Source organism: Strigops habroptila, chromosome 6 (assembly GCF_004027225.2).
Source record: "Strigops habroptila isolate Jane chromosome 6, bStrHab1.2.pri, whole genome shotgun sequence".
NCBI lineage: Eukaryota > Metazoa > Chordata > Aves > Psittaciformes > Psittacidae > Strigops > Strigops habroptila.
This window is the reverse complement of record NC_044282.2, coordinates 71,464,336-71,482,478: the sequence shown is the minus strand read 5'-3', so window position 1 is coordinate 71,482,478 and position 18,143 is coordinate 71,464,336. Positions and strand designations below refer to the sequence as shown.

The window sequence follows — 18,143 nt, the reverse complement described above, 5'->3', positions numbered from 1 at the left end:
CTGCTACCTTTGTACCCTTCTCGGGGGGGTGCTCCCTATCTCCTTGTGCTGGCTGGCACTTAGGCTCTCCTTTGAGGCTTAAATAATGCCATTCAGCTGTGGTTTTCCTCTACCGCAATATGCTGAGCTCTGGTTGCTGCTGCAAACCCAGTGGGATCTCTCTTGTGCTGGCCCAGCCTGCGTCTGGTGGCATCGAGTTCTACTCCGCAGGTTCACAGGTGTTTCCAAGCAAATCGTTGTTGGTATTTCCAGCTCAGCTGAGCTAATTTTGAGGTTAAATAGGTTCTACTAAGCTCTATATATATTGCTATTACTGTTACCAATACATGGCAGTGAGCTGCAATGGTCTGCTTGGAATCTGAGCTCAGCTCAGTCCAGCCTTGCCTGGCTTTTGGGTGTTGCTGTTCTGGGAAGAGAAGCTGGAGCAAAACTAGATTTAAGCATAAGGAGTAAACAGAATCATAGAATCAGCTGGGTTGGAAAAGACTTTTAAGACCATCAAGTCCAACCGTTCCCCAGCACTGCCAAGGCCACCACTAACCCATGGCACTGAGGGCCTCATCTACACGATGTGTGAACACTTCGAGAGATGGTGACTCCAGCACTGCCCTGGGCAGCCTGTTCCAATGCCTGAGCACCCTTTGGAGAAGGAATTGTTCCTAATCTCCATCTAAAACTCCCTTGGCACAGCTTGAGGATGTTACCTCTTGTCCTATCACTTGACAGAAGTAGCCAGGGACTATGACTTCCCCCCATGAAAACTGTTGATGACATGGATGGATTTTGTTCTTTCAGTTACTATGTTACCTATTTTTGGATTTTTTTTGAGGTGATGGGGAGAGGGGCAATACTGAAGAAATCTCTCGCTCAAGCAATAACTTAATTACTGCTCTGTTTTCTTATTGAAACCTCTAAATCTTTCAATGAAACTGGCCATTTTTGGAGGCAAAATTTTCATTCAATTGAAAAATGCCTTCTCCAGCACAAAAAAGCATTAATAGAAAAAAAAAAACAAACCCCAAACCCAAGCCCTTCCAGCTTGAAATTAGTCATGTGGGAATATCAGTTTGTTCTAGTATGACTTAATAATGGATTTATTGTTGTGTGTATTGTTTTTGATTGCATTAACATAGTGTGAAGGGATAAATATCTTGGGTTAGCTATTTTGTCTGAGGTTTTCTCTGGGTAACTGGGTTTTCTTACATGACAATCAGAACTGCCATATTTATTGGGACCAAGGATCTCTCTAGCTTGGTTTCCAACAAAGACATGCTGAGAAGAGTGAAAACCAACCCAAGCATTTAAGCCCTGGGCAGTTTGCCAGTCTCCACATCTGCTCTGTCACACTGGGGACTAACCCCTTCTGCCCAATGTGACTGGAGGCTGTGACAATGGGGATGAAGCACGAGGGGGTCATCTGCACTGTATCATTTACAATGCGGGAATTTTTCTACCAGGTGATCTACTACATGGGACGTGCCTCTTGCTTCCCCTCCTGAAATGGTCTCCTTATTGCACTGGTGGGGATTCCTGGTCATTGCTAAGACTGAGCAAAGCCATGAAGGAGTTTAGAGCCCAGCAGCGAGAGCTCACCTGGGTTTTCACAGCCAGTGGGCACTTGGAGCAAAGAACTTGGAAATCAGAGTTCAATGACAGTGGAACTAGATGATCTTAAGGTCCTTTCCAACCCTAACTATTCTATGATTCTATGATATTAATGGGTACTCTGGCTAATCTCTGTGCCTGGCACCTAACAGCTATATCCAGAAACACAGGCAAGTACTTCTTTCCATAGAATCACAGAATAGTTTGGGTTGGAAAGGACCTTAAAGCTCATCCAGATTTAACCCCCACAGGCAGGGACATCTTCCACTAGAGCAGGTTGCTCTAAGCCCCATCCAACCTGGCCTTGAACACTGCCAGGGATGAGGCAGCCACAGCTTCTCTGGGCAACCTCTTCCATTGTCTCACCATCCTCGCAGGGAAGAATTTTTTCCTAATATCTGATCTAAATCTCCCTCTGTTAGTATAAAGCCATTGCCCCTTGTCCTGTCACTACATGCCCTTGTAAAAAGTCCCTTTCCAGATTTCTCATAGGCCCTGTTTAGGTTTTGGAAGATTGTTATAAGGTCTCCCCTTAAGAAGCCTTCTCTTCTCCAGGCTGAACCAGCCCAGCTCTCTCAGCCTGTCTCCAGAGCAGAGCTGCTCCAGCCCTTGGAGCATCTTTATGGCTTCCTCTGGACTCGCTCCAACAGGTCTATGTCCTTCTTATGTTGTTTTGTTTTGGTAAAAGTTATAGCTATTCCTGTTGCCATCTCACCTGGAACTAGTACATGAAGAAACTTCATCAGCTTCACTTCATGACATTTAGCAATGTCAGTGCAGTTACTGGACAGATGTACCAGAGGCTGAAATGGAAGCAAAGGAGGAAAAAATGAGTGACCAAAATTTTCCAACCTCTCACAGATATTTGTTTCTAGTGGTGGAGAGATTTTGCAAGTGGCAGGTGTCAGTATTCAGTACTGAATTCTTCATTTTCCCTTTGGTCTCATTATAAACGTGGTATTTGTTTTTAAAATAGACATTTTTCATCACTTCTTTTTAGGGTCATTAAGGCACACAGATCCTGAATTTGAACAGGACCTTTCAGCCATAATATAGGAAGCTCCAAAATTTCAGAGGCTTCATTAAGAATATTGCAGATATTGGGATTTTTGCCAATTGGCTCCAAGATTGGAAGTCTTGGAAGTCATCTTTGATTTGGAAATCATCTTGACAATTGCTGTGATACATTGCTCTCCAAGGAGATTCCTGCTACTTCATCGTTTTGAGGAGGCTGTAAATAACAGAGGAGCCTGACTCATCAAGTGCTCCTCCAGTCCCCACTCAACTCAGTGTGGTCAGGAATGGGCAACAGCAAAATGTTAACCAAATTCCTTCAAATCTCAAAAGAAACGTTGAGAAGAGCTTCTCTGAGACTGCAGAAACCTCTCCATGGGAAACTGTCAACATTTCAATTTAACATATTGTGTCAACATTTGGCATCTGTGAATCAACTGGTGAAGTGTTTGGAAAAACCAGGAAAACAGAATTTTATGGATGTTGGGAACATGTATTTGTGAGAAATACACATAGATACATGTGAATTTATACATCTATCTAAACTACACATTAGCACCTATATATGAAGTCTTTCGCTTGCCACCTATGTGTGTGTCCCTCTGTTTATGCGGTATCTATATGTGACAACAGGAAAATGTTCAGTTTTGAGCCAGTCACTTTGAAAGCAGAGCCTTTTGTGTGTGCTTGTTTGTTTAACAAAACCCATTTTGACAAATGGCCTCTCCTAGCTAAGAGATACCCCAAAATCTGGATGGGCTTTGGGATGGGACATCACTGTTGGTGCTTTCAGAGTTGCTACCACCAGTAAGTCTACTAACTTCCTCCTCCCTGAGCTGTTGTAATTCACTGGTGTCCTGCCCTCCACTCCAGCAGCTGCTGAGTCCCATGTAAGTATTTAGGGAGACAGCTTGGCCCCATGGCCATCAATGGCAAAAATCCTATTGACTTCAATGAACCTTTGATACTTGGATACCCCCAGTCCTTGGAAGATTTTTACAGATGTGTAAATAACACACTGTCTCTATCCTATAACCAAAGCCTCCCCTGTTGAGTTTATTTACTTTTACACTGTGCATGATATTAAACTCCAGCTCTTTAAATTCCTGCTCTTACTCTAGGCTCAGTGGAAAGACCCCCTCTTCTGTTTTCATTGAAATACATCAAGGCTGGTGGAAGTACTGAAGGTCCCTCATGTGAAGTGCTTCCTACAGTAAATTCAAAGGGACAAGACATCTCACAACTGGCTTTTATAACCTTATGGGAAAAAAGCCTGGCTCAAAAGCAGCTGACTTTAGTGGAGACTGAGCTGCTAAGACACTTTTAGCACTCCTCCTCACTGAGCCAAACCCTGGCTCAAATCAAAGCAGTGAAAAGCACCAGAAATCATTACAAACAAGAGGCACCACTATCTAGCTGTGTACCAATCACTTTTGGAGCCAACAGCTCACCAGCAAAGATGATGTTATCACTACCATGAAGGTGACCTGGAGCCCTACAATGAATTCAGGTCCCCTGTGTGACCTTGGACAAGGTACGTACACTCCTTGCCTTCACTTCCCCATCTAGAAGATGGAGCTAGTAGCACTTGATTTGCTCATCATGTTTATTTAAATTATTAATACCTCCAGGCAGAGGCAATCTCTTACAACGTGTCTATACAACATCTGATAGAAGGCCCTTGTCTCAGCGAAAACTCTAGGTACTACACGAAGGCAAACAGTAGTACTTGGCAGACTGCAGGTTTCAATCTGGAAATCTAATACCAAATAGTTCTCATTCTTTCCTGCTTTTGGCACTTGGCCCTATTCAAGGTGATTTGGTTTGGTTTTGTTTAAGAAGGTACAAGACCAAATCCTGAGGGCCCTCTGTCTCTGATTCCCATTCAAGTTTACATTACACTCACTGGCAGTTTGTCTTAGAAGAAGTGTTTCCCCCCTTAGACTTTTAAACATCTGTACGGCAGAAAGCAAGAAAGAATCAACTCTATCTGGTCCTGCAGCTGTAATCAGAAGCTTTATGATGAAGTTCAGCTGGAAGAGCAAAGGAGAGGAGGAAAAAAATCCCAAAACACAAAACAAAACAAGGGAATGCCATCAAAGTCTTTTAAAGACAGAAATTCATTTTACCTTTGTCAATGACTGTGGTTTTCAAGGATAAAGATCAAAGGGATGACCGTGGGCAGAGCTATGACAAATGCCGAGATCAGTCTGTTAAACCCTAGCATTAGTGCTACAGTTAGACTGGTGTCTAGACTAGCAGTGGGTACTCATGCCAGGTTTGGCAAACACGGCAGCGCAGCGCTTGCATCAGAGCTGTAGCAAGAAGAGTGAGGCATCCAAATTGCAGAGGGGAGGGAGCAATCAGGCTCCAGCAGCATGGAACTGGAAAAGGGAAGTTTAGGAAAATAACACACCAACCAACCCAGAATACCCCCACAAAATACCCTCAGATTATTGCCTGAGCTCAGGGAAAGACAGCTGAGAAGATGCATCCCCCCTTCCTAGTTTTCACATTGTGATTAATGTACACAGAAAGCTTAGACAACTGGGGAAAGCAATGCCAAATTCTTATCAATACAGATGAGCTGGCTTCATATTCCTCCAGCCCTTTCATGTGGAAATGAGACTCATCTGACGGGGCCAAGCCCATGTTTGAAATAGCTCAGCTGGGATGTGCGCGTGGTGAGGGTTCAGGTGCCTGCACAGAGAATTGCTAGAGATGGATGGAAAAGGGGAGACCTTTCCTGAGGGCAGAGGGTGCTTCAGCTTCCTTGCTTTTTATCTTCCTTGGGAAGACAGAAAGCCCTGGCCCTGCAGGATGAAGGTGTGCTGAAGTCTGAGCTGATGGACTGTGCAAGGAGGTAGCTGGTGAGGGGGGCTCTGTGTTCCTCCAGAGATCTTTTGCACAGACCCTTAAAAATAACACTCTGTCACATCCCAAAGGAGGAAGGTGGATGAATGAGGGGAGTACACACACACTTACAACAGTTCCTGTTAGTACGCTTGGGGTCAGCCCCGCTCTCACTCCTGCCCCAGGGCATGTGCTTGCTCCAAGGCTGCAGGCTTGGATGGAGGAGAAAGAAGTGACAGCATCACACTGCCTGTGGCACCCTGTGCCTGGCTGAGGCTGGGGCTCTCCTGGCCTGAGAATGCCACACAGGATGGGTACAGGGATAATGCGTGTTGCTGGACAGCCACCATCACCAGAGCATCTCAAACTCCCCTGATACTTTAAACCAACCATTTCTCATCATAGTTACTTTGGATTCCACCAGTCACGACCAAGTTCAAACGAAGCTGCAATTTAATGTGGGCAAACGTGATCTCCAATGGATGAAGATAGACTGGAAGAAAGAGTTTCATAAACCCAGCTGGTTTAAGCTGTGCATTATGCAGGGGCTTGCATTGCCTGTTGTCAGGAATATGGCATAGTACTTGCTAGAAACAATCAGCTAAAGCTTAGACTGGTCCATATGCTATTCTCAGCTCTGCTACTGACTCACCTGCATGGCCTTGGGCAAGTTGCTTGCATATTTGTGCCTTAGTTTACCCACTGGTAATAGCAGAGATAGTAACAGTCTCAGAGAGTGGTGTGAGAATTAGTTAATTAATATTTGGAAAACAGCTTGTGCCTTGACGTCTTTGTGCCTTTGTTTACCCACCAGTAATATCAGAGATAATAACTGTCTCATGGAGAGGTACAAGGGTTAATTAATTATTTGAAAAGCAGTTTGAGATCCTTGGATGAAAGATGCTATGTGAGTAAAACATATCATTAAAAACATCTCCTGGTCCTCTGTGAAGTTAAAATAAAGCTAGAGCTTCTTAGTCATTCAAATAATGAAACCATAAATACTGTTTATTTTAATCTTCCCTTTAAGAAAATAATCTCATCTAGGCAGTGATACCAGCCAAAGAATGGAAAATGTTTCAGATTCAGGAGACCTATCAATTTCAAGAGCTTGATTCTTAATTGCTTTTTGATTTCTATCAATGGAAAGTGAGAGCAATTGTATTTACAAATGCCTGCAAAAGCACAGGGCAGCTGGGAGGACACCCACAGCTCCTCTGCAGGGTTTCAGCCTGCATATTCACATGGATACAGCAGTTGTACGCTGTGCTGCACAGGGTTTCTCACACCATCCAAGCAGATGATCCTATTTGACTTGTTAACAAACAGGGAGGTGTAGGCTTCCTCTTAAAAGCACGTCAAAGCCAGCTTCCCCCACCAAAGCATGGATGCACCAAAGCAGTGTTGCAAGAGCAACTTCTCCTCCCAGAAATGGTGCCAAAGGGAAAATTCAACAATGGCTGATCATCAGCCATTGATCCATTCAGCCTTTTGCATCCTGGGCAGCTTACACTGCTTGTCTCTGCCAAAGCTCACCACTGATTGTGTGCTGCAAGCCAATGCCCTGCCTAGGTTCACAAGGAGAGAAATTCCTGACTGAACTGACACTGGAAAGGAACAGCAGGAGAATCGATGGAGTCTATATTTAAAATCATCTTTTATTCACAAGTGTACATGCCAAATGTGGAAAACTCTCTGCCACTTCCCTGGGGACTTTCTGTATATTGGGGTGTAAAATATGTGCCAATTGGCCTGTGTTTTGTCTCTTTCTCTCTAGTTTTTGTGCACGTTGTTTTACAAAGTAGATATATGAAAAAGAGGTTTGCAGGATCAAGGTCACTGTGTTTAATTGAACAATGCCTCTTTTAAGGTATAACTACTGCTGGGAACCTGCGGTGCTGGGCACCCAAACCACCACCTGAGCCTTCCACCATGTGAGAGAACCTTGTCTCAGCCTTTTCATGGCCTCCCACTCCTCTCTGCCCATAGAAAAGTTTGCAGCAATTGCAAAGTAACCTGTGTGGGAACGTGGGGAGGAAGAAAGGATGTAATTGCCTTCCTGAGCTCCAGCACCTTCATTAGTTAAATGTCCTCCTGTCTTTTCCACGCTGGTCCAGCTTCTACTGAATTTTCATCAGACCAAAAGAGGCCTTTAGGGCCATTTGAAAGTAACCATCAGATAAAAGCAATTGTCATCCTCCTTATGCGGCAGGCAAGGAAGCAGACACAGGTAGACTGGTCACACAGGAAGGAGAGGAGGGACGTGGTGACTCAGAGCTTTTGACTCCCAGCTATCAGCTTTAGACGCCATTCCAGCCAAGCATAAAAGCACATGGTTATCTCTGAACTCATGAATAATCCCATTGATTTAAGTCATAAACTTTAGCATCAGGGCCTTAACCACCTGACTGTGCTCACCAAGAGCGGATAAACAGGAGTGCAGCTCTGGATAGGCCCAAGATATTCCTCTTGACATAAAGGAATAGCAGCAAACCCGGAGCAGGTTTCTAAGAGAACCACCAATAGGGATGCAAAAGTGGCTTGGTCCCCAAGATGAGAGGTCCCTTGGGGGTGATGTAGCTCCTGTGCCAGCCCCAGAAGCTCTCTCCACACTGGACACGAGTACACTCATCCATCTCCCTCACAATTAGCCTGTTGGATGCATTTCGGGGGCTGCTTAGCTGACTGCAGTGACATTGACCTTAGTGGTGATTCCCCAGAGCACAATGCCCAGATGGTGCAATCCCAGTCCCCAGGCTTTGCTGGAGGAGAAAGAGGCATTTACATATATGATGATACCAACTGTCCTCTCCTGACTGGGATTTAATGAGTTCCTCATCCCTTTGCTCACACAGAATCGGGAAATGACCTGGTTGTGAAGGAATCTCACCCATAAGCAAAGGTATCCTTCAAAACTCCGCAACCCAGTTCAGGATACAGTTTACTCCCCAGCAGCTGCTTTTGACCTTGCCTTTCTAGCAAAGGGCTGAGAGATCAAGGGAAACAAGGAGGAAGCTGTGTTCCTGTTGTTGATGGGAGAGTGAGTGAAGCAACCTAAATTATACATGGCGTTGCCTACCAGATGGTCGGAGCGTCTCTCCCTTCTATTATGCAAAGTAATAGTTTCACAGACAAAGTAGAGGGGACCAGAGATACTAGAGCATTTGGGAAACATGTCCCATAGCTGATTGAAAAGTGTGTTTTACTTCTAGCTGGTAACATGGGATTTTAGCTGGATGCCTGTGGTTCAACCCTTCCCTGGAGGTGAAAGGTGTCAGTTCTGCCTCTGAGAGTGAGCACGAAGACTGTGAACCCAACCAGAATTGGAGCAGAATTGGATTTATAATGGCAGGGTTTAGGCTTTGCAGACAGGAGGTGGTGGTTTAACTAAAATGTTCAATAAATCTGGGCAAAACCCATTTTGCTTCTCACTTATGAGAAGTCTTCAGTTTGGTCCCTTGTAGCTGCGGGCACTGGCTCGTGATCTCTCAGCTGGAGTAACAGTGGGGGAGTATGAGCTGAACGGACTGGTCCCCATTGCCTAATATGTCCAAATATTCTTCCTGGTCTGCATCCATCTGCTGCCTCATGTCATTATGGCATGTCGACATGAAAACTGAAGGTGTGAATGGAAAGCTACTTCTGCTGGCTTTAACATACGACAGTTCAGATATCGGCGTAACGCTTCCCTGGGAGTGTGAAGCTCAGTGTGTGCTGAGGTAATGCTGGACCACATTTCTGGGCTGAGGATTCCAGGGGGCCTCCACTGCTGGCTGACTGGCACCCCTTCAATCTCCAGCTTCTCTGCAGCACAGACATACACATCATGAGGGTGGGGATGAGAATATTTTCTTCACTTCATGACTATCCAGTTATTTCACACAATAGTCCTGGACCATGAGCAGAGCTCTTCAGCACATCATGAACACCTATATGGAGCATGTATAGGGATGAAAATGTCTCTTATCAGCCTTGCTAGGTTGGCCCCGCCATGCCCATTGTGCAAACCCACTGATAGGCAGGATGCATGGACTTAATTTCACTGATAATGGCATTAATCCGTTAAATAATCAAGCCACTCATGGTTTTGGTTTGTGCATTATGTGAGCATCCAAAGGCTTTAAAAAGGGTATCACATAGATCTCGTACTCACCTATAGTTTCTATCTTCTCTCAGATGCAGCTTTCGCTGGAGTAGTGCAAGATATGAAATGTATCGGCCTTCCCTTATGGCTTTTCTGTAACTGAAATTCAACTGATCAAATCTCATACTAGGAATGGTGGCCCTCGTTCTCACTCTGAGCTGTGAGCTATCAGCTCTTGGGCTAATTTCTGAAGCAGTTCACTCCATGAGAAGAAGTTATTTAAGAATCAGTGGCCAATATTGGACTAAATTCAGCTACCTTTCACTTAGCTGCAGATTCCTCTATCACAGATGCTGGAGTTTTTAATCCACATTTAATTTCCCCCTCTTTCATTTTTCCCTAGGAACACAAGGGGAAACCAAACCATGAAAGGATAGAAGGGATGGAGGACCCCTGCTTGTGCCTGGTACACTGACTGGCACTCTGACTCCTGCTCCAAGCCCTTCCTTCAGACTACTGCCTGACCTCAGGTAATTTGCATCACTTCCCCATCACTCAAACAGAGTTAAGCACAGCACTCATTCTACAGCATTTACAAACCAACAGGTAGAAAGTGGTACCTTGGAGCTAGGCACTTGTAATATTGCTTTTTAAGGCCTCTAATCCCAAATTCATGGCATGGGAAAACCAAGGGTTTCATAACAAAGCATGGAAAACCCTAACAAATATTAGCTCAAACCCTCCCTTTCAGGCCACACCCAAAACCCAAGTGAGACTTTAATGGACAAATCCTCCTCTGGCAGGGGGCCGATCAGCCAGAGCACCATTCACCCAGTCCCAACCTATTTCACACCAGGCAAAATCCCTGTGGGAACAGGCTGACAAGGTTCAGACAATTCATGGCACTGTACCTTTACTCATGACAGTAACATCAGCCAATTGCTAGCGTCTCGGTGTCTGGCCAAAGCGGATGGCAGACGGCTGTCTGAAGCTGGGACCTGGGAAAATGGGGATAACATCAGGAAAAAACAAAAACATCTTACATACCTACTACTCCCATCTCATCCCACTCTGGGGAGATGGCTGCTTGCTGTGGACTGAGTCAGTGCCTGGTCTTGTGGTCCTTCAGCAACCTGTGGAGCTACTGTGTGCTTGCAGACTTGGGGCTGTTGGCACATCCTGTCCTACCTGCTGCGTGCAAGGACTTTACAGCCAACACTGAGAACCAGTGGCTTGGCTATTTCCACCTTGTTTTGGCTGTTTTGGCCTACCTGTGTGAATGAACATGCAGCCTCCCCAGCGGGTCAGCAGGTCAGGATGGAGCAACAGCACCTACTTGGGAAGATTTGCTGGCTCCTTTGAAAACTCTCCCCGGATTTTTATTGGATCTTAGGTTACCACAAAGTATCTGCCTGGATCTGGGCTTTGATTCTCCGCTCTATAGCTTTATCCCAGGCTGGCAAGCGCAGTGCCTTTCCCTCAGAGACCACAACTGACAGCTCTCAGGGAGAGGGAGGAATGGGGCAGTGGTTGCGTTGTGAGGGTGGGGAGAGGAAAAGGCTGTCTGAGGGCACTGCCTGCATGGGGGAGCTGCAGGGCTGGTGAGGATGAGCAGCAAGCATCTTATTTCTCCTTCCCTGGGTTGCTAACTCCAGCTGGGGGACTGCTACTCCTGGATCTTCCATTGCCCCACTCCCTACATCCCAAATAACCCGTCAACTGTGCCAACTCTACCCCAGCCTCTCCACCGCTCCCCAAGCAAGTCCTGGCCTTTCAGCTGCAGCATGACATTCAGTTTTGCCTGTGTGGCTTATAAATGTTGGCTCTTCATAAAAATACCAGCCTGCCTGCAGGGAATGAGGTGGAAGCTAGACCACACTGAGGCCTTTTATTTCCTGCAAAGGCGTGTTTGGAAGACACTGGTGGAGAGCACTATGCAGATGCATAGAGACACTATGCAGATGAGCGACACACTGAAAGGCAGGGCCAGCTCCCCAGCTGGGGGAAAATGAGGTAGATCAAATAGTTATCCAGATTTCCATCAGCTGTGGTGACAGTTAGGCAGGCTTGCCATTTTGCATGGATGGCTTACCTCTTTGCCAGCTGTAATAAACATAGGTGCTTGATGCCAACAGAGCTGGGCTGAGCTTCACCAATAGATGTGTCTTCCTCCTCGCCTGCTCCGCTGGAGTAAGTGGCCTCATCTCTGCAAAGTAAGCACATGAAGAGAAGCTAAGTGGGAATCCGGGCTGTATTCATGCTGAGAGCTGGCCAAAGAAGGAGAAAACATCGATCTCAAAAGGGTTTTCAAGATTTGGACATCTGGCTTCATCTTTGACTATGCTCAAACATGATCTGTCAACTCCTATCAAGAAAAATAAGAGGAAGAACAGCCTAGCCTTTAAAAGTCAGTACTGCCATAGAATCATACAATCAACTAGGTTGGAAAAGACCTCATGGCTAGAAAGTTCATGAAACACATGTGAGAAAAAAGATTAGTCTGAACTCATGACTTTAACACTAATCTACACCCTACAGTTCCTTTCTCACTTGTTGTGCTAAGAAATTCTGGCCAGAATACAAGAAAGTGAAATGCAAAAAAAGCTCTTAAGAGTAATAATAATCTACCAAAACTAAAGCTAAATTATGGAACATCCATGTTCCTCAGTTGTTCCGTGTTTGAGAAAATTCATGGTAGGGTGTAAAGATTTTACCTATCTGAGCCTTGGATGGTTTCATTATTAGCAGGCCACAAATGAATTAGGTGGATGATGCAAAAGTGACTGCCAATAAAATATTTACACCGATTCTTCCTTCTGTGTGAAACATCTTTTATACCTATGCATAGACGTACATACTATAAATAATAGAAATGATGCTCATATTTTATATTAGGGATGTAAACACTGGTCCCAACAGCAGTGGCACATAAACCACTCACATTTTCTGATTGCATAATTTGCCTAGAGGATGGATACATAATTACACTATAATTAAGTATAATAAACAGAGAAAATGATTTGAGAAGGAAAAATTATCACAGCCTCAACCACATCAGCCAGAAGCTCTCTTCTAATTAAGTTATTTTATTAAACAAAATGTTTTTAAGGTGGGTCCCCTTTGAAAATGTACATTATAGCACATGTAATGCAATTTACTTTATAAGTAAAACATGGCTTGTGTATGGACAGATCATATCTGACAGGACTCATGAAATACACAGCCACTGGGTCCAGTCCAGCCAGGTGCTGAGTCCCTCACACCCCTGGTCCAAGGAGCAGGCACTGAGTGCTGCTCCAGGAAACTGCAGCAGCACACAGAGGACATTATTTGTGCTCACTGATGGGCTCTTTTTATGTTACTTGGGTTTGTTTTCTGACTTAAAGGGAGAAATGCTAGCAGGTAACTCTGATGTTGTCATCCTGTAATGGTACAGTAGAGGCAAAGGCCAAGAAAAGAGGTAGCTCAAGCTAGCCCAAATACCTCATGCTATCTGGAGTGGAGTCTTAAAACACTATTCCCTCTCAAATGCTTTTACCCTCACTAATTCTGCTCAGTGCTTGGCAAGATGTGCAGGTGGAGCTGACTTTTAAGTACTGTCGCTAAGGAAATCCAAAACACTGGTTTACAAACTCAGGAAGACCACATAATCTGCTACCTCATGTGGCAAAGGCCATTGGACACCCTCTAGTTTATTCCTCTTAGAACTACAGCTCCCCCAGCCACTCAGGGACCACAGGAGCTATTATGGAAGCCTTGGAGCACTACTCTGAAGGTAGCTACTGCTCATGTTCCCCCTCTCCACAAAAAGCCCAGCTTTAAGTTTCAGCCATAAGATTCCTATAGACATCTGCCTCATTTCCACATTTCTCTTCCTCTTGCTTATGTGAGTCCTCAGAGATTATGATCAAGCCATTCCATAGCCTCTCTTCTGTAAGCTCATTAGATCATGCTGCACGATATAAATCTCTGCTGGTTTCCTGGCTCTTCAAGGCTCCTACAGCCTTGCAATGTTCTTTGGGAAGATCTCTGCATATCAGTGACCTGTTTTCTTAACTACTTACTCTATTATTCAGTTCCTAAGTCACTTGTAAGGTTTACTTGTAATCATTTAGGCTTTCTTTCAGGTCATTGTGAAAAAGAGCATACCCTGAGTAACACATCCCTTTGGAAACTGCTAGGGATGAGATCCAAGAATGGGCTTACATCCAGTGTAGGAGAAAACATCCTTGGCCAAGGAAAATCCAGGGAAAGAAGAAATTGTGTCCTAAAATACTTGTTGTCCATAGCAGCACAAGGGCCTTAAGTTCAAAATGTTGAACATTATGTCATGAGAACATCTCCAAATGCCCCGTGGAGGTGTATTTCTCTAGCTCTGTCTACTGTACGCACAGAGTATTGGGTAATGGAGAGAGCAGTCTGGTGGTCAGGAAGAATCTTTTCTTGTTTAGAGCTTTCCCCTCTTAAATGTTTGCAAACCTCTGAACCACAAAATGTTGTCAGTTATTGAAAAGATGATTGATGTGTGCGGTTACTGCTAGCAGGGTGCCCCAGGCAGGGCACATCACCATGGGTCTATAAACTCCTGATGACTATTCAGTTTCTCTCCTAATCTCACGCGTTTTCAGCTGTATAGTGACCTGATTTCAACTAGGAGCTTCCATGAACAATCACGTGGCAATCACAGACATTGTAAACTCAAGCCGAAGAGTCATTTTCAAATGCTTGGCAAACGCTAGACCACAGAAACTCAATGTGTCGTAAGATTCCACTTGGTCCCATAATCATGGGTGGGAAAAAGGAGGAGGATTATCCGTAGACCTCAAAGTGTTTTACAAAGGGAGACAAATGCTGCTATTCCCATTTATTGGATAGGGCAACGGCAAGTAGATACTTGCACAAAGTCACCCAATTAATCAGCCAGAAAACTGCCACTGAAACCCATATTCTGGTCTAAACAGGTTCCCAGACTGCCCTCATCACTGCAATATCCGAGTACCCTCCAGTAGTATATTAAGAGAATTTGGGCATGCCTACACTGGCCGATGCAAACAGCTGCCTGCCAATCCAGCCCCCTTCTCAGCCAACTGGACAAAAGCCATCTCCAGATGGAAGCTGTGTAGCCACGTTAACACCGTCCTGAGCCCAGATGTATGAACTCCACCGCAAGTCAGGATGAAAGCTCAAACCAGCACCACCACTCTAATTCAGCTGTTAGGCTGTCTGAGAGTAGATAGACCTTCATTTTAAACCCCATTTCATCATCCGTAGTGCCTCTCAGAGTATTTCCTTGTGCTTCAGTTCTTGCTAAGCCATGGACACAGGGCACAAACATGCTGGTTATCTGGTTACAGCCTCATGGCAGCTTTGAAGAAAGATCTGGAAGATGACAATTTGAACAGGGATATTTGGATACGTTGCCATAAAGAAAGAAAATCTCCAAAATATACTTATTAAGTCAGGAAAAAAGGGAAGAGAAGAAAAGCATCTCTTTAAACTCAAGATCTACTTGTCATGAACAAGAGTACTAAAAAACCGGTAACTTTATAACCTGAAGGAAGAGTAGCTGTTATTACAGGACATTGTACTGGCAAAGCTCCTATACATCACAACAATAATTCTCTCCAGACTTTCTCTTCCCTTCCAAGGCATGAGGAAACACCAGTGCCTTTAGCCTCAACCCCCTGGCAGGCAGCATCACTTCCTCGTGAGAGGCAGGGAGCTGACACAGCAAGGGGAAGGCGGTCCTTTGTGAGAGCTACAAAAGCCCCGTATGACCCAGTAAGTCTGACGTAGAGCTTGAGAAATGAGTCCTGCTCCAAGGAAGCTAAAAATCCCAAGGTGCCCTGAGAGCTTGGGCATGGACTACTTATGCTCCCAAGGTTTAGAAATCCTTTGAGGGTTGCTATGTTCATGCAAACCACTCCTAGCTCTGGAAGTCCAGCTCTGCTCACCCTAATTTCACTTTTCGCCCATTGGTGTCTATTTCCACTGTCTTCTGGCAATGGGGCAAGGTGGGCTTTGATCTGAAGCTGCTCTGATGCTCTCACCTGGATCTTGCGTTTCTGGATGTGAATCCCTGCTGCCAGGGATCTGGCTTCACCAGATCATCACCCTTTGCCTGGGGAAAACAGGGCAGCACGTAAGCAGCAGCATTTCTTTGCAGCTTTACACTTCTTGGACTTCTGTGCAAAGCCCTGATGGGTGAATGTTTGCTTCATGCATATGCAGAAAGGGCACAGACGCTGCTTGAAAAAGAACGGACCTTGGCTATGATCATCCAGGAAGTTTGTGGCAGAGCTGCAAATAAAATCCAGACATTTTGCCTTTTGGGCCTGTGTCTTCACAACACCACTGTTCTTCCTCTGGGCATCTGGGCTGCTTGTCTTATCGGGATGAGCTGCTCAGCATGTCTCCTTAAAGAGAAAGAGTGCTGGGAAAGCCATGCTTTAATTCTGCAGAGAAAATGACACCACCTACAGAGGAAAACCCCATAGCTTTTTGCAATTATTGCCATGCATGTATATCTTTCCCTCCTTTTGTGATCTTTACCACTTCCTCACCATATGTAAAAGGCCTGATCCTGATGAAAATAGTCATGGTTCCAGAAATGCCACTCAGATGATGTTGATTTACCTCCACAGAGGATGTGGCCCAATGCTTTTGGCCAGATTTTTCTGCAAGCAGCAGTCACATTTCTCTCTCCTCCACCCAGAAAGCTGGGGGAAGTTGTGCAACAAGAACCTTGCTCGACTTCACCTGGCCCACCCAGGGAAGAGCTATTTCTGGATGGGCACGGAAAACCCAAGCCTTGTCCCTTTAATCTGACATCTCATGCAAGTTGCTAAGCCTAATGTTTAAATTGAAAAACACCGACCTGAAAATAGCATTAAAGGAAGCAGAGGATTTGAACAGCACTATATTTTTAAGATAGTCTTTCTGAAAAACACTATATTTAAAAGATGACCCTTTTACCATGAGGTTTCTGAAACTATAGAGCCATCCCAAGCTTCCTGTGAGATAAGGCTTGTAATTTGGAACTGAGTAATGGCACATAAACACAATTGGCTTTGTATTAAGAAGCAATATGTAATCATCTGGCAGTGTCATATTGCCCCCAGTCCAGAGTGGTTTGGGGGCTATTTGTGTTGGAAATGGAAGTGCTACATTATGATGAAGGTGCCTCATCCTCTACGCCTGGCAGAAGGATGGTGTCTCAGGGTGCAAATCTCCATGGGGCTTTGGAGAAAAACCCCTCCTTTTGAGCATTTACAGTCCCCTGTCTCCCCTGTTTATGAGACTGTGGATTTAATATCTAAGCCCATAACACGTAAGTGTTTGGAAGGGCAGTTGTTGAGCTGTGATGGGCAGAGGCTGCGCATTGCGACCTCCTCTTAACTAAAGTTTAAGACACAAACTCAAGACTATTTTAACAAGAAGACCTCATTCCTTCATATTGAGTTGACATATTTCTATTAAAGGGCAAACCCAGGGTAACACAGGAGTTTCCGTGGTGGTTTTATGCCAAGCACAAGTATCTGCGTAGGAGCCTTTCAGACCTCTTTGCACTCCCAGAGCAAGGACCAGATCTGGCTTTAGTATTTTAATTTTCTTCCAATTTGTTGGCGTGAAATCTGACAGCCAGGCAGATGTGCCTGCCTTGATCTTTGGTGTGGATCTCCTGTTGCACTCTCCTCTGTTTTTCCAAGCCTCAATAGGGGAAAGTGGAATTGCTGTCCAGAAACATTAATCACAGCATCTCAGATCTGTAAATTCTCAAGAGTTTTCCCTCCTGGAGCACTGGAAGGCTTTGACCCATTTTCCAAAGTGGGTATAAAGCATATATACATAAGGAAAGCACACATACTTGTAGCATCTGCAAAAACATATGGTAGTTTCACATCCCACTAACCAGTTTCCTGGATTGAATACATATAAGTGCAGGCTTTGTGAGAACTAGCCCGTTTTGAATGCTGGGTTTCTGACTCTCATCCCTTAACCGCAGTCCTTCCTTGACTTTGTGAGAGATACCATTTCCCTCTTAATTTGGCAAGTTATTGCACACAGTCTTTCTGGATACTTGTTCTTGTGTTGCCTTTTTTTTGCAGGTGAAGCTACTCTCAGGCTCCGCTGACAATCTCTTCTCCCATCTTGCCATTGCAGACAGAGGGGTTGTGTTATCTCTGCTTAATCCTGAATGGCAAAAAGCAACCATGTCCAGGAGTAGTAATTACACTTCAGATGTCTTGGGATTTTGCTGGGCTGCTAATCTACAGAGCAAATGTTTCCATCTAAATCTTTTGTTTTAATAAAAGACTGTTTTGCCAAAGGACCCGTTTTCCTTAAATAGACTTTTTTGAAGCAGAACATCTAGAACTTTTGGCTGTTGTTTCTGACAAGGATATCATTTTTCCTGTCTTATCAACATTTTCAGTGCAAACATACCCACCTATCAGCATGTTTTCCCTTTTAGTAACCAACCTTGAGTCCAACATGCCTTCTGCTTCTGGCACCAAAGCAATAAACCCTGAAGAATAGATTTAAGCAAGCACATGTAGATATGGAGAGACCCTCCTGCATCCTTCTA

The 18,143-nt window shown here is 44.7% G+C and overlaps 1 long non-coding RNA gene across 2 annotated transcripts in view; it reads left to right on the top strand.

The window, feature by feature from the left end:
- The window catches only part of LOC115609951, a 34,701-nt gene extending 16,816 nt beyond the window's left edge, over positions 1–17,885 (top strand). Inside the window, exons 3-4 of one of the 2 annotated variants that reach the window (XR_003992057.1) lie at positions 9,960–10,086; positions 17,665–17,885. This is a non-coding gene — a long non-coding RNA (uncharacterized LOC115609951). Of the gene's footprint in view, positions 1–9,959; positions 10,087–11,691; positions 12,349–17,664 lie in introns of those variants that run through there. The other variant, XR_003992056.1, reaches the window with a different exon arrangement.
- Positions 17,886–18,143: the final 258 nt, after the last annotated feature.